Below are 17,823 nucleotides of genomic sequence, written 5' to 3'. Positions count from 1 at the left end.
GGAGAACCACGGCCCAAGGTGGTCCCACGGCATAAAGTGGGACCCTATCTCAAAATTGGCCGATGCAGAAAAAAAAGAGCTGGCGGGGTGGCTCAAGTAGTAGTGCTGGCCTGCCTACCAAGTTCAACCTCCAGCTAAGCCAACTGCAATTAGGATAATAATAAAAGGTAAAAAACTGAATAGCTGACTTGACAGGGCCACTGTATAATGAGAAGAAACAACTGGACAAATGATCAACAAGGAAATAAGAGGACCTGAAGTGTAGGGCAGCGAGACCTAACAGATACCTACAGACCCTGCAAAGCACAGCAATAGACACACTGGAAACTTCACAGTATCATAACTTAAAAGGGATGAGTTTCTTCTACATGAAAATCAAATGGATTTCACAAACTCACAAAGCATATGCAGTTTCAAGCTTGAGCTTACAGAGGGCTATGTATGACCACAGCTTTTGTGCTCATCCTAAATTGACAGCATATGCTTAAAGAACAGTTTGTATTTTGACCATTTGCATGCACATCACCGTGCTCCACCAGCAGGCTATCTAAAGACCATAAGGCCCAAGAGAATGGAAGAGTTGACTTATTCAGCTGCATTCCTAGAATAACAGTTTCCCAGACCATTACATTTAAAAAATGAAGATGTAAGTAATGAACTGGGTGTGGGGGGGCTCACCTACAGTGCCAGCTACACGGGAGGTTGAGGCAGGAGGATCACTTGAGTCCCAGAACCCAGGTTGATACCCTGGGCAATGCAGCAAAACTCCTTTTCCCCAGTAAAAATACATTAAGGTGGTAAGTGACTGGAACTCCACAGGATTACTAAATTTTTGTTCTACCAAGGGAGAATAGGATCAAAGTACATTGTGTGCATGTAGGGAAAAGTCATAATGAAATCCACTGAAACAAACAAACAAACAAACTGTGAGACAGATGTTTCTGAGGGGACTGTGGGGGACCCAAAGAGTAATGGGGTGAAGTGATCAGAGTGCACTGCATGCATATATGGAAATATCACGATGAACGACCCCCACACACATAGTACAACTGACATGCCCTAACAAGAAAGTGGGGGAAAACAAGAAAGGAAGACTCCTTTGTAAAATGAACACCACCTCCCTAGGCTGTCATTCTTTTTAGGAAATGTAATTTAGAACCGCTAAAGAAAATGGACAGTTTTGCCATTTTACCATAAGAGCAGTGAAAAACGTCAGCTTGAGCCATTATTACTTCACAGACCAGTGTTGGGGAATCGCCATCTCTTAACATCCTAGAGCATCTAACACACGGCCTTCAGATGAATGAGAACAGAAGGATCTGTGGTTTTTATCTACACCTACCAGGGATTATTTATTGCATCATATATTTAAAATAGTAAGAGAAAAAAGCTTTTTCCCACAAGACACATATACTATTAATCAACTTGGAGAATTATTCTGAACAATAAAAGAGCCATAATCTCTGACTCAAGGGTCCATAATAATGTTAAATGGCAGAATGGTGAGAGAGCCTATGGGCAGGAACTGGCCAAAGATGCCAATACTGTGATTTCAAACATTAACCACTAAGTAACAAGGACCCAGTACAAATTCAAATGAGATTTTTTTTTTTACCTGATAGTCTCGTAGACCAACCAATATAACATCTGAGGTGTTTATCCAAACCTGTAAAAGACAATTTCCTGCATATTATTTAAAAGATATATGGTACAGAACAATGTTAGATGTGTGTCCCCACAAATTAGATCCTCAATTTCCCCACTTTGGGAAAAGCATCTGTCGAGAATTAGGTTGCAAAAGGGACAAGGTGGTGGTGCAGGCCTGTAATCCTAGCTGTAAGGTATTATTTCTATTTTCTTATATTTGCTGAGGCTTGCTTTGTGCCATAGAATATGACCTATTTTGGAGAAGGTTCCACGGGCTGCTGAGAAGAATGTATATGGTGTAGAAGTTGGATGAAATGTTCTGTAGACATCAAGTAGGTTCATTTGATCTATTGTATATTTTAGATCATGGATTTCTTTATTGATTTTTTTGTTTGGATGACCTATCTATTAATGATAATGGGGTGTTAAAGTCTCCCACAACCACTGTGTTGGAGTTGATATATGCTTTTAGGTCTTTCAGGGTATGTTTGATGAAATTGGGTGTGTTGACATTGTGCATACAGGTTGATAATTATTATTTCCTTTTGGTCTATTTCCCCTTTTATTAGTATGGAATGTCCTTCTTTATCTCATTTGATCAATGCATATTTGAAGTCTACTGTGTCAGAGATATGTATTGGACTCCTGCCTGTTTTGGGGGGCCATTGGCTTGGTAAATCTTCTTCCAGCCTTTCATCCTAAGCCTATGCTTAGGATGTCAGTGAGATGGGTCTCCTGTAAGCAACAAATTATTGGATATTCCTTTTTAATCCATTTCATCAAGTGGTGCCTTTTGATGGGTGAATTAAGTCCATTAACATTAAGTGTTAGTACTGATAGGTATGTGGTGATTCCTGTCATTTAGTTGTCTTAGTTGTTTGAAGGTTTGATTGTGTATACCTTGTGTATACCTAGGTTGAGGTTACTCTCTACTTTCTTGCTTTTTCTTTTCCTGTGATTTGGTGCTTCCTGTCTTTCATGGTTAAGTTGGGTTTCACTTTCTGTGTGCAGAATCCCTCGAAGAATCTTTTGTAGTGGTGGTTTTGTGGTGACATTTTGTTTTTCTTTCTGCTTATCATGGAAGACTTTTACTGCTCCATTTATTTGGAATGATAGTTTTGCTGGGTAGAGTGTCCTGGGGTTGAAGTTATTTTCATTTAGTGCCCAGAAGATCTCACCCCATGCTCTTTTGCTTTTAATGTTTCTGTTGAGAAGTCTGCTGTGATTTTGATGGGTTTACCTTTGTATGTTACTTGTTTTTTCTCTCTTACAGCCTTCAATATTCTTTCCTTAGTTTCTGAACTTGTTGTTTTAATGATGATATGTTGTGGGGTAGTTCTATTTTGATCTGGTCTGTTTGGTATCCTGGAGGCCTCTTGCATCTGTATGGGAATATCTTTCTCTAGATTTGGGAAATTTTCTATTATTGTGTTGAATATATTACACATTCTCTTGGCTTGCACCTCTTCTCCTTCTTCAATGCCCATAATTCTCAAGTATGGTCTTTTGATGGAGTCGGTGAGTTCTTGCATTTTCTTTTCACAGGTCTTGAGTTGTTTAATTAATAGTTCTTCAGTTTTTCCTGTAATTACCATTTCATCTTCAAGTTCTGAGATTCTGTCTTCTGTTTGTTCTATTCTGCTGGATTGGCCTTCTGTTTTATTTTGCAGTTCTGTTTTGTTCTTTTTTCTGTGATTTTCCATATCCTGGCTGGTTTCCTCTTTAATGTTGTCTATTTCTGTCATGAGTTCATTTATCTGTTTATTCATCATGTTCTCTCTTTCACTTTGGTGTTTATACAGTGCTTCTATGGTTTCCTTTATTTCTTCTTTTGCTTTTTCAAATTCTCTATTTTTGATGTCTTGGAATTTCTTGAGTGTCTCCTGTACATTTTGGTTGACCCTATCCAGTATCATCTCTATAAAATTCTCATTGAGTACCTATAGTATGTCTTCTTTTAGATTATTCTTATGTGCTTCATTGGGTTCTTTGGCATAGTTTATCTTCATTTTGTTGGAGTCTGGATCTGAGTATCTGTTTTCTTCATTCCCCTCTGGTTCCTGTACTAATTTTTTTGCTGTTGGGAAACTGGTTTCCCTGTTTTTTCTGTCTTCCTGTCATTGCCCTTAGTGTTGTTACTGTCCCTGTACTGCATGCAGTTAAGTATTTTCTAGCTTGTAATAATATATTTAGAATGGAAGGGTGAGAGAAGCTGGAAAGTAAAGAAGTTAAAGAAAAAGGGAAAAACAAATAAACAGTAGGAAAAAACAAAACAAAGAATCAAACAAAAACGTTTCAGAGATATAAACAGGGAGCGTTTGTGTACTAATCGATAGTAAGCTGAACAGGCATTAGAGAGACAGAGAGAGGATTGAGAATCAAAAATAAAAGGAATAATGATAAGAATAAAAATAACAAGTAAGTAAATGAAACATATATTATATACATATATATATATATATAAAATAAGATAAAACAAAATGAAAAATAGAAAGTAAAAAAAACCCTCCAAGTTCAAATGCAATGAAGTTTCAGTCTTAATAATTTTGGTGTCCGTCTCAGTCTCCAATCCTGGAGATGGTGCCTTAGATGTTGTTCTGTAGTTGTCTCATCAAAGGGGACACATAAAGTAGAACAACACTGCACAAAAAAAAAAGCCCACAAAGTGTCCCAAGTTCAAATGCAATACAGTTTCAGTAAGTTTTTCAGCTTGCAGGTGTAGTTCAGTTGTTTTCTCATCAAAGGTAGCGAGAGAAAAAAAAAGAGTCTGCAGACAGGTCTGTGAATGGTATCTGCGGCTGTGGCTTGCCTGCCCACTGATGTCAGCCTGCTGTTGCTGCAGGCATTACTTATGCAGATCTCTCTGGGGTGAGCTTAGCAATCACCTGGCCCCACAGGCTTTGTTTACTCAGAGCTCTCCTGTGCATGAGCCACTGCTACAAGCTTTCCCCTTTCCAAGCACAGGCTTTCTCTGGCCTCTGTGTTTGTTTACAGCTCACATGGGAAGTGCATCTTCTCTCCTCTCCTGTGGAGTTTTCCTCCCTCCACCATTCTCACAAACTTTCCTGCTCCTGGTTGCTGGGCGCATACCCCCACTCCCACCAGAGCCTCTCAGGCCAGGCCTGGCTTGTTTATTTACAGCTCCAGGAAGGATTCCCCTCACCCCCTCTTCAGTGCTCAGTATGCCACACTCTCTTTGCAACGTGTCTTTATTGTTCTTATTGCTTATTACTCAGTTTCTCTTTTTTCCCCAGGTGGAGGTCGGTCTGTCCAGGGGTCTATGCTGTTCTGGCCAGGGTTGTCTGTTTGAGTACCACTTACCACTTAGCTCATCTTGTCCACTTCTCCCAAGCCATCTGGGCACGGGCAACTGGTAGCCTGGGGGCCCTCCTGGTTTCTCCATTTAACGTGAAGTAGAGATTCTGTGCTGGCTGGAGGTGTGGAGGGGTCAAAGTTTTGCCTCTTCTTGGTGGTTTTGCCTGCAAGGTGTGTCTCCAGCGTCTCTCCAAGATTTTACTATAAGAGGAACGCTTTCTGCTTTCTTCCTCTAGCTGCCATTTTGGAATTCCTCAGTTAAGTTCATCTTGAAGTTTAATCTTGCTTTTCTGTGAGTCTTTATGCATTCCCAGATTCAAGGAACAGAGAGCATTTTGGTGAATAATAAATTATCTTTAAAGAATAGGGACAAATTAAAGGCATAAGCTTTACCAACAACCACACATATCAAAACAACGAAAAAGAAGTATGAAACCAGAGGAAGAACATATTATCCCATATGTTATTGATATAAAACAGATAACTAATCATGATGAGACAGATAAAAATTTTAGAACAAGTACAAAACTATTTATATGTATAAATATATATATGTTTATTTATTTATATATAAATATGTATAGATATCTCAAATTACCTATCTGTCTCTCTGTATATATACAAGAAGGTAACATTGGTGTCTACTTGGGGGAAGTTTACAATAAAAGTCAAATAAAATAATGGGCAATAATATTAAATTTATAAAAAATAAAAATGTTAAAATATCTATATTTTTGTGAGACTGGCATTAAATAGTAAGTTTAGATTTACCAAATTATTTGTTCATGAAGAAAGGTGAAGAATAACTTCTAAAATAATAAACTTAAACATAACAATACAGTGAAAATTGAAAAGAAGTTAAAGTCAGCACCAAATAATGTAGGCAAATGAGGGAAAAAAATCAAACTTTTGCTGACAAGGAGGAAATAAATCAAAAAGCACTCAAAACACATATATCATTAATTACAACAACCACAAATTAACAAAACCCTCCATTTAAGTGATAATGCATTTTCATTTTCAATATTAAAAAATCTAGGTGTAACATGCTTGGACTGTTAAAGGGAAGATCTAGTAGGTTACAGAATGTACCAAAAGTTTTTGTGCAGCGCTATAAACAATTTAAAAACAAATATGAGAAAGATATCAATTGTTATTAATTATACATTTGAAAATACTTTAAAAGGTTTTCTTGGGTTTGAATTATCCCTCCGAACTCATATATTGTAGTCCTAACCTCCATTGCCTCAGACGGTGAAATTGTTTGAAACTAGGGTAAACTCAAATGTAATTTATGAGGTTATGATGGGGTGATAGTGGAGTAGGGTGTATGCTAATATAATGTGACTCATGTCTTCACACAATGGACAGTTTGAGACAGACTCTTCCAGATAAAATGCTATTTTAGCACCAAGGCAAAAATCAGTGGGATGCATGCATAAGCCAGTGCATTTCAGATTTCAAGCAAACCATTGGAAAGCTATAAGAAAGTCAAGGAACAAATTGTCTCTCTCAGTCCTAGAAGAAAACAATATAACTGACAGTTTTATTTTTGACTTCTGGGCTCCAGAACTGAGACAAAGAATTTCTATTATAGAGTCCACCTCCTTTGTAACACACTGTTACAGCAGCAAGCTGTAAAAGAGCCAAATTCTCTAGCTCTGCAATTACAATTACAAAAACCATTCTGCAATTACAAAAACCATTCAAGAAATGTTATAAATTTGGTAATCTCTTATAATATGTAAATGTACTTAATATATACTTTATCATCTTTTTATTGTTGTGCTGGGTGGCAATACATTGTAGCACTTACAGAAGTTCTTATAATGTATCAAATTTATCATAATTGAATTCCCTTTTTCCACCATTTCCTTCATCATTTGTCCATAACAAATAATAATAATAATAACTTCTTGACTGTAATAATAATTTTCTGTGTAATTATTGAGATAATCTATTCCTCATAATCTCTTCACATGTTCTATTTCACAGATTCATGGACACATCAACAAGGGCGTTTAGGTAAGATTAATTTAGATGTTTATTTCTTTATTTGGCAGATGTGGGTTTTGAATATAGGGCCATGCACTTCTTAGGCAAGCACCTATCTCTTGAGACATGCTATCGTCTTTATTTAATTTATTTTGGACATTGAAAGATGTTAATATCCATGAATCTCTTAAATTTCATATTTTTCTGATTTGTAAAATTTTAACAACTATATTTTCCTTAAGTTTATTCAAATATTGCACTATGGATATTTATAATATTTGAATATTTGAAGAAATTAAAAATAGATATATGATTTTAGTTTAGCACTTTTTATATTAATGAAAATGTAGATAATATAGCCAAGCCCACAATCATAATTGTCTATAGTGAAAGTAAATAATACTCAGGTTGCATTTCAGTTTCAAATAAATCCTTTAAAACTTAAAATTGTGTACATATCCTTAAAAGGAAAATTTTCTAAAAGTTCATAATTTCTAAATCATTATAGTGTGACAGAAGTCCCTCCAATAGTATATTATAATAAAATATAAAAGAAATCACCAAATATAAAGTAAAATTACTTGCCTGATACCAGTAGCTCATCCTTGTAATCTTAGCTACTTGTGAGACTCAGATTAGGAAGATTGTAGTTTGAGGCCACTCTTGGCAAATAGTTAGCAAGACCCCATCTCTAAAATAGCCAGACCAAAAAAAAAAAAATGAACTGAATGTGTGGCTCAAGCAGTAGAGTATCTGCTTTGGTAGCATGAAACCCTGAGTTCAAACTTTGGTCCCCATCCTCTTGTTACTTATTGTGCTAATAAACACATTCATATGAAAAGGATATAACAAATTAATTTAGTATGCAAAATACAAAATGAAATTGATTTTTTGACTACATGTGTTAATACCTTAATAATGATTTTAAGATACAGATAATATTTAAATAAAAATTTTATTGAAATGAAAATCAATAAATATATCTTCCTTCATAATGTTAAAATCAACAGTCCGTTTTTTAATAAGAAATTATTAGAGTTCCATATCTTCATAATTTTTCTAAATCAAAGTCAAGAAAGCTAACCTTCATTATGTATCAGGATGATTTCAAATGACACAAATTCATTTCCAAAAGAAGAATTAATTTCATAGGAGAGTAAGATGAATACTGTTTCTCTTCTAAGCCATAATATATTATATAAGTAGAAAACTAACAGGAAACATATCTCTTTGGAAGAAACATTGGCACCTCTTGTGCTTGGTAATGACTATATGATAGCTAGTATCAGTGGTGCCATAAAAAGTTTGTGAAATTTTTGACATAATTTTGAGTTTCTGGTTATTGTTTGATTAGTAATCCACACAGACACGAACAAATTTTACTGTCTGAAAACTCCCTTAAAACACTGCTTTTTTTTCTGCAAATAAATGTAACTCCCTGTCTTGGATTCATCCACAGTTCTGAAGTGGACAGGACTTTTACATTTACTATTTAATAATAGTTACTCTTGCAAAAGGGAAATGAAATTAGAAGGAAGGAACTTTTGCTTAAAGTACTTGATTCTAAACCATCCAACCTAAAATGGTTTCTAGAAAATTATATAGATAAAATATCATCAATAATATACTGTAGATTTTCTCATTAATTTTCCAAATTGAACTGTGATAGCTCCTTAGTAAATATCAACTAGTGAAAACATGATAAAAATTAAAAATACCCAAGTAAAGTCACTAAGATTCCATAACTAGATGACATAGAATAGAGAAAAAAATTTGAAAATTTCTGGTTTCAGCAATAAGAGAATCCTCTGACTTCCTCAGAGGAATACAAATATGTTACTGCTAATGATTCTAATATCATAAAACTGAATAATAGAATGAAATTTATTTTGAAATTAGGACTAGAACATTTACTAGAAAATGACAAACTAAATGAGGAATATAAATCAATTTAATCAAAAATTTATGTGGGTGATAAACTAAGCAATAACTATATATGTTCTTAATTATTTCTGCAAACTGAAATAAAATGTATAAATAACATAGTTGACATTGTTACAACAGATGTCACTACACAACCATTTTTCTTAAAACTAAATGTTGCACAGTTTTGAAGTACAATCTTTTAAAAAGAGTAAATACATTACTTTATTGGGAAAAACAATTTCCAGAAAGAAAAGTTCTTAACCTCAAGATTCTCAATAATTAATTATTTTCATAGACTTATTTCTCCAGAAAATTTACAGCATCCTATGCACTTTCAGGTAGATAAGCACAAAGATGAATTTACCTTATTTTTCTAATTTCTAATTTTAAAAAATGTATAGGTAATTGATAAGTGAAAACTTGACAATTTCAGGTAGTCAAACACAAAGATGAATTTACCTTATATTTTCTAATTTATTATTGTTTTAAAAATTATAGGTAATTGACAAGTGAAAAGTGTGCATATTTCTGGTATACAAGGTGATGTTTTGAAATATCTGTACATTTAAGACTACATACATTAGGCTAAATAACATAAACATTATCTTACACATCCAGATTTTTGTGATGAGAACACTTATAATTTTCAAATACACAATACATTGTTAGTAACTGTGGTCACCATGTTTTACAACAGATCTCTTTAACTTACTTATTTTCTCAAATTGAAAATTTGTATCCTTTTGTCAAAATTCAGTTTTCTGCCAATACAAACTTTATTAGGTGAGAAAAACTCATAAATGAGAAATTCACACCCTTTCACTTTTTTAACTTTTCTAATTGTGGTTTTTTTCTGTTTTTAGGATTTTTCTTTTGTTGTTGTTGTGCTGCATGGAGGTACATTGTGGCATTTACATTTGTTATTACATTATGTTAAATAAATCATACTTGAATTCACCCATTCCACTTTTTTTCTTTATCCACTCTCCCCTCATTCCTGGAACAGACTCAACAGGGATTATTTTTCCATTACATACTTGTGTACACAGTATTTGTACTATATTAACCCTCCCACACCTTTTCCCAATGTGCTCTCCCTCCAATCCTCTCAGACAGAAATGAGAAAGTTCTTCCCTCCTGTTCTCTGATTTTGTAAAAGAAAAAAATTGATATTTTCGTTCATTTAATATAGCTCCATAGGAATTTTCCTTGTGACATTTCCATGTATATATGTATTGTAATCCCTATTGGTTCATCTCCTCTATTTTTCTTCACCTTTTCACTTTAATAATCAGTATGCTAACAAATCTCAAAATAAGCTTTTACTCATACCTTGAAACCTTTCCCCAACCATACGTATCTTTTACATACAACACATAGATCCTTCAGTTGGAGGGGTTCCTAGTGGGCAAAACAATTACCATGGATTTTAAATTACATTTTCATGTTTTTTAATATCCTCCTTATCATATTTTATTTACTGTTCTCTTCTAATGAAATGTGTATTTAATAATCATTTTCCGTATTTTCCCTTTAGATAGTTTTATCTAAACTACTAAGATTCCAGAACTGCAGATGTGCCTCAATGTGTAGCATCTGCTTTGCAAGTGCCAAGTTTTGAGTTCAGAGACATAGTCCTACAAAAAGTAATAAAATATTATGATTCTATTTCTTTTTAATGTTTATGTTTTTAAAATAAAGTACTATAAACCTGAGTAATACAGCTTAAATTCCAGTACTCATGCTTATGGAGCCTTTCATGGGATTTCATAGGATTTATAATAGCATATTAATTCCATTTTTGGCACATCTGGACATTGCTCATTTCTAAAATAAATTAAATTGACTTTATTTTATCATCTTATTATATTATATTGCATGTATACCTACTATTTCATTATATATTTCTTACATCTTAAAGCATCTTCAGATTCATAAATACTACTGCATTGTTCTTTTTTTGATGTTTATTTTGAAATAATTTTCAAGAATAAATTCATGTATCTATTCTTCTCCCTTTGTCTTTAACATTGTCTTCCACTCAATGTTTTACATATAAATTACATGACATTGCTTATGTTATTCATATATTCCAATAATAGCAGATGGCCTCCATTTCTTTTTGTATTTTGTTTTTAGATGTGATTCTAACTTTCAGTTGACATTCCATTAAACTTCAAATAGTTAGAAAATATCTGATCAAGTGCATGCTCATGAATGTCTGTGTACATGTGGAATTTATAATTTTACTCTTCACAAATGTAAGATTTCAGAATTCTTTGTGTTTTTCAGTACAGGTATAGTACTACATGGTGTTATGTATATTTAATAAAAAAGAAATATGGTTTAATAAACCTATTGTCATTATGTGGTGAACCTATCGATCATATACACAAACCTTTTATTTGCAGTCCTTCCTATAATTTTTATAAGCCTATCACATTTATGTTTTTAGTAATTTAAAAATTATTTGTATTTATTGTATGATTTGACATATATTCTGCCTTGAAGGTTTTCTTTCAGAAAGATCAATACCATGCTTTTTAAGGTAGGGCTTAGAAATGTATTACTTTTGAATTGTATCCAGCTTCCCTTCAAATATGGCTTTTTTTCATGTAGTTGATATATTTAATCAATTACTTTCTTGAATCTATCAATTATGTTGGTTCCCAAGTCTTAAAAGACATACTGCCTGAGAAAACACAGACCCACATTCTTTAGTTCATTAATGCACCTCTATTTTATAGCAGTAACCTATCTCCACATGATAATTATAATTAAGTGTTCCTGATATCAAACCAAGAGTATCTTTATCTGCACTCATACATACAAACTCTTTCAGAATTCCTGTTAATTTCATTGGTGTACCTTTGTCAGTTTTCTTTTTAATAAAAATCCACTCTCCCCTGAAATGTGGTTTGAGACATATTGGCTACAACAAAGAAGTTTTCTGTTGTGACTTGATTCTTAGGAAATTCTCATAACTACAAAGATTTTGGTGGGTCAATGTCCACTTTCAAATTATGTTGAAAATGAATGTATAGTGCATAAGACCTAGTCCCTATGTTGAGCATAGAGTAGAATCCAGCACATTGAGAACAATAAGCTGAAGAGTTTACTAGATTGCCCCAATCTAAAATAAGAAGACACGTCAGAGTTCAACTACCACCCAGAGTTCTATATAATTTTTCTTAAAACCCTAATTAAAGGAAAACAGGGGAAAGGAAAATCCAACTAAACTTGACCCTGGATGCATAATTCTCAATGTACAAACATGAGGCAACAAGGCAAAAACCAACTCCACCACTAAGGACTTAAGTATATAAACAACAGTGAAAAGGAAATATTAAATATTGTATTCTAAAAATTAATAGTAAAAATGATCAATATTCTCAAAGAGAAGACACATAAGCTAGTGACTGAACTCCAACAGGATGTGAATAAACAAGTATAAGAATTTAAAGAGAATTCAAACAATTAGATGAATGAAATTAAGGAGAACTTGCAGAATATGAAAGAAGAAATTAATAAAGATATAGAAGTCCTGGAAAACAACCAATTTGAAAAGAACAGCTCAAAATCCCAAATAAAAAAACTCAAAAGATAAAACACAGAAATTAAATAAAAAATGACCACGAAAGAATGTTAAGAAAATAAGAATGTAACATGCAAGACATCTGAGACATGATCAAAAGACCAAATCTATGAGTCATGGGTATAGAAGGAGAAGTGATACAAACTAAAGGCATAAATAACTTAATCAATAACATAATAGCTGAAAACTTCCCTAACCTTGAAAGGGAGGGAAATCCAGATACAAGAAGCTTACAGATTACCAAACCATCAGGACTAGAAAAGAAACACCCTCAGACATATCATAATCCAATCATTCAATATACAGAAAAAAGAAAAATTACTGAAAGCAGCAAAAGAGAAAAGACAAGTTACGTATAAAGGCAAATCCTTAAGAATATCAAAAGACTTCAACACAAACTCTAAACATAAGAAGGACATGGAAAGATATATTTAACTGTCAACCTAGACTAGCCTAATTGGAGGAGAAATGTAAACCTTCCACAACTTGTAGAAAGTAGATGATTTCATGACCACCAAGCCAGCACTACAGAAAATGCATAAAGTTCCCCTATACACAGAAGAAGAAATTTGAGTCAGCCAGGAAATTTCAAGGAGGAAAGAAAACTCCTTTAAACCAAGCAGACTGTGCAATAGGTAAGCATCAGTGAAATGAAAATTATCAAAAGCACCACACACCTCTCTCCGTACTAACATTGACTATTAATGACCTCAATTCACCAACAAAAAGGCATAGAACAGCAATTGGATTAAAAACCAAAATGTAACCATCTGTTGCTTACAAGCAATACATCTCACTGTGAAAAACAGACAGTAGCTTAAGGTGAAAGGGTGGAAAAAGATTTTCCAAGAAAATGGACCCCTAAAACAGGCAACAGTAGCTATACTTATATCTGACAAAGTGGACTTCAGATTCAAGTCAGTGAGAAGAGACAATGAATGATACTTCATAATAACAAAAGGAACAATTCACCAAGAGGAAATAATTTTTAGAATATTTGTGCCAAACATGGTTGTAGCCAACTACACTAATTAAAAAAAAGTAATGGATGTAAAAGCACAGATATAGACCCCACCACAGTGATAATGGGAGACCTCAATACCCTATTGTCACCACTATCCAGGTCGTCCAGACAAAAGATCAACAAAGAAGCATCAGAATTACTAGACATCTTAGATCAAATGGACATAATAGATATCCACAGAGAATTTCATCCAGTCATCATGTAATACACATTCTTCTCAGTAGCTAATGGAACTTTTCCCAGAATAGATCACATTCTAGAACACAATATAAGAAAGTCAAAATATTCCCCTATATCCTATCAGATCACAATTATATAAAACTAGAACTCAATAAAAAAGGAAATGATAGAAAATATTCAAACAACTGAAGACTGAACAATACATTGTTGAATGACTAGTGAGTCATCAAAACAATGAAAAAGGAAAAAAGTTCCTAGAATCTAATGAAAATGAAACTGCAACCTATCAGAACTTGTGGGACAAAGCAAAGGTCTGTTAAGGGGAAAGTTTAAAGCTATCAGTGCCTACATTTAAAAAAAAACACAGACATCTCAAGTAAAGAACATAATTAAACTCCTCAGTTTCTACAAAAACAGGAACAACCCAAATCCAAAACTAGCAGACAGAAATAATGAAGAGCAAGGTCAAGGTTAACGAGATCAACACCAAAAATACTATACAAAGAATCAATGAAACAAAAAGTTGTGTCTTCTAAAAGATTATAAGATGACAAACTCAGCACATGTGACAAGACAGAGGAGCAAAAAGACCCAATCAATACAATCCAACAAATACTAGTGAAATTCAGAGGATCATTAGGGCATACTTTGAAAACTTATATTCAAGTAAACTGGAAGATCATGAAGAAATGGATAAGTTTATAGATGTATTTAAATTTAAACAAAGGAAATATAGACCACATAAATACATATATAACAAGCAATGAGATTGAAGCAGTAATAGAATCTCTCAACAAAAAGAGCCCAGAACCTTATAGACTCACAGCTGAATTCTACCAGATCTTTAAATAAGAACTAAAACCAACAGTCCTCACAATTCTTCAGGAAATAGAAAGGGAAGGAACAATACCAAACTCATTCAGTGTAGCTAGTATTACACTCATTCCAAAACATAACAAAAATTCAAGAAGGCAAGAGATTTACAACAAATACCTTAATGAATATAGATTCAAAAATTCTCAACAAAATACTGGCAAACTGAATTCAAAAACACATTTAAAAAATCGCATACCATGACTAAGTCAGTGGTCATCTCCTCATCTCAAGGATGCAGAGATGGTTCAACATATGCATATCTATATCTGTAATATAGCATAGAAACAGAAGCAAAGAGAAAAATTACATATCACCTCAATAGATGTAGAAAAAGCCCTTGAAAAAAGTTAGTGCCTTTTCATGATAAAAGCACTAAGGAAATTAGGAATAGAGGAATATTCCTCAGCCAAACTAAAGGTTATGTATCACAAACACAGAGCCACCACTACACTACAGACTATATGAAACCAATCCTTCTAAAGTCAGTAACGAGATAAGTATATACTCTTCCCCCACTCTAATTAAATACAGTCTTGGAATTCCTATCCAAAATAAGAAGACAAGAGGAAGAAAAAAGGGATCCAAATACAGAAGGAATATATCAAACAATCCCTATTTGCAGATGATATGATCCTATTCCCCAAAAGACCCAAAAAGTCCACAAAAACGATTAGAAATCATAAGAGCTTCTTGCAAACTAGCAGGATACAAGGTCATTATACAGAAATCAGTAGCCTTTCTGTATACCAACTATGAGCAGACTGAAAAGAAATTAGGGAAATAATCCTATTTATAATATTTCAAAATTAAAATACCTAGGAATAAATTTGATGAAGAAAACCGAAGACCTTTCCACTGAACACTATAAATCACAGAAGAGAGAATCCAAAAAACCAAAGAAGGCATCATAAGATAGAAAGGTATCCCATGCTCATGACTCAGAATCAACGTTGGGAAAATGGCTATACCAACAAAATCAATCAATACATTCAAGGCAATCTCTATCAAAATTACAATGACATCCTTTACAGAGATAGAAAAATCAATTCTAAAGTTCATATGGAAACAGAAAAGCCATCAAATACCCAAAGTAACTGTTAGCAAAAAGTCCAATGCTCGACTTATCAAACATTGGTTAGATCACATCAACCATATCATCTCCCATGATAAGATAGAAAGGTATCCCATGCTCATGACTCAGAATCAACATTGGGAAAATGGCTATACCAACAAAATCAATCAATACATTCAAGGCAATCTCTATCAAAATTACAATGACATCCTTTACAGAGATAGAAAAATCAATTCTAAAGTTCATATGGAAACAGAAAAGCCATCAAATACCCAAAGTAACTGTTAGCAAAAAGTCCAATGCTAGACTTATCAAACATTGGTTAGATCACATCAACCATATCATCTCCCTCACTACACAACTGATGAATCAGTTAAGAAGAAGTTGTGGTGTGTTATACATATATATAAAGGAATTTTGTTCAGCAATTAGTAACATAAGGTGGTTTGAAAATAAATAGATGCAAATGGAGAACATTTTGTTATGTGAAGTAAACCAGGATCAGAAAGACAAAGACTGCCTGTTTTCTTTCATATGTGAAACCTACATCAAAAAAATAAAAATATACACAAAAACAAATATTATCATATACAAACTTTTATGTATAATAGTGGAATTACTATATGGAACTGAGTGGATGTGAGAAAAGAAAAGAGAATGATAGTCAACAATACAGAGATATGTATGTGCAGTGGAGGTAATAATGATATGTATTGAAAGCTGTTGAATAATGGCAGTTGGGAGGAGGGCTATGGGAGGATTATAGCAAGGGTTTAACTAGTTAAAATAAAGCATACTTACAGTGGGGATACATAAAGAAACCCCTTTAAAAATTGATGTTGGAATTATTAACTAAAACAGAACAGTATAAAAGGCACAGTGTATGGAGGAGTACTTATGGGACTAGGAGGCTGAATGCAGACGATTAAGGTGAGGGAGTATGGTTGATGTGCTTCATATACATGTAGGAAATAGACTGATGAAACTTCTTGTAAATGCTTTGAATGGGGCAGGAACAAGATCGAAGGGAGCAAAGGGTGGGGGTGATCTAACCAATGTACAATGAAGATTTTTGAAATTGTCCCAAGGAAACTCTCTTGTAAAATGAATATATCCTAATAAAAAAAGAACCTATTTTAATAGAAATTACCATGACAGGATTCTCACTGCATCTCTTCTTCCCACAACTTGAGGTTCCACTCCACAGTGAATAATGTGGGTATTATTTTCTTGGGGCTGCCATAACAATGTACCATATACTTGGTGGCAAAACCAACAGAAACTTATACTAAAAGAGCTCTTGGTGATTGAATACTGAAATTAATCCTTCAAGGAAGATTTGACCCAGTACACTGTTTCTTAGCACCAATTTTGATGAACATCCTAGAAAATCTCAGTCAAAGACTAACACATTGAAACAGTGGCTCCATTTCTTCATGTTCTAATGTGTGCACTCTATTCTGAACTGTGAACTCCTAGCTGTGGTTACCCTACAAACCAACCAAGAGAGAGACTGGGGAATCTCACACAGAGCAAAAAAGAAGCTAAAATCCATGACAGGACCAGGCTCTACATGAAGGCAAAGAACAGATGTACAGAGAATCTCTCCAAACAGAGCACAGAAACAACATAAACAAATAAAATCATTCCATATTCATTCTTTTGCAATGTCCATATGGAATCTTCATTTTATTTGTTTTGTTTTGGTTTCAAACAAGATCCCCTATATAGGACATGACGACCTTGAAATAGCGATCCTCCTGCCTCAGCCTCCTGAAGAGTGGAGGAAAGAATTCTTAAGAAATACTTTGATTAATCTGGCATATAATATAATGAGGGAGTATGATAATGACAGGATATTTACCAGATTGAACAATCCTTACACACAGAATTTCATATTCACACTCTAAGATATAAAAAGTCTATACTTTTCTCTGTTAGAACTCTATCTGTAAGTGAAAGACTTGAATATTCTTAAGGAGCACATTAGTTACCAAGGAAAATCATTTCTAACACCTGGTGCTAATAATCCTAAAGAGTTATTCTGGTAACAAAAATTAACAGACTACTCTTCAATTAGCTCAAGTCCATGTAGTTATTAGATAAAGCCCTTAGGTATTATTAATAGTGGGAGTGGGCACTGGTTCCTTCTCTAGACTAACTAGGAGAGAACCAAACAGGGTGGCCTTTCCT

The 17,823-nt window shown here is 33.8% G+C and overlaps 1 long non-coding RNA gene across 3 annotated transcripts in view; it reads right to left on the bottom strand.

Annotated features, from left to right (window-relative positions):
* LOC141419734 (uncharacterized) overlaps positions 1–17,823 on the bottom strand; it is a 39,132-nt gene that overhangs the window by 5,823 nt on the left and 15,486 nt on the right. For 2 of the 3 annotated variants that reach the window (XR_012444395.1, XR_012444394.1), the window contains exons 2-4: positions 7,543–7,648; positions 4,969–5,316; positions 1,616–1,666 (exon numbers count right to left, since the gene is read on the bottom strand). This is a non-coding gene — a long non-coding RNA (uncharacterized lncRNA). Of the gene's footprint in view, positions 1–951; positions 1,667–4,968; positions 5,317–7,542; positions 7,649–17,823 lie in introns of those variants that run through there. The other variant, XR_012444396.1, reaches the window with a different exon arrangement.

This window comes from Castor canadensis, chromosome X (genome assembly GCF_047511655.1).
Source record: "Castor canadensis chromosome X, mCasCan1.hap1v2, whole genome shotgun sequence".
In the NCBI taxonomy this organism is placed as follows: Eukaryota; Metazoa; Chordata; class Mammalia; order Rodentia; family Castoridae; genus Castor; species Castor canadensis.
The sequence above is the reverse complement of the archived record's forward strand: the minus strand, read 5'-3'. Positions and strand labels throughout refer to the sequence as shown.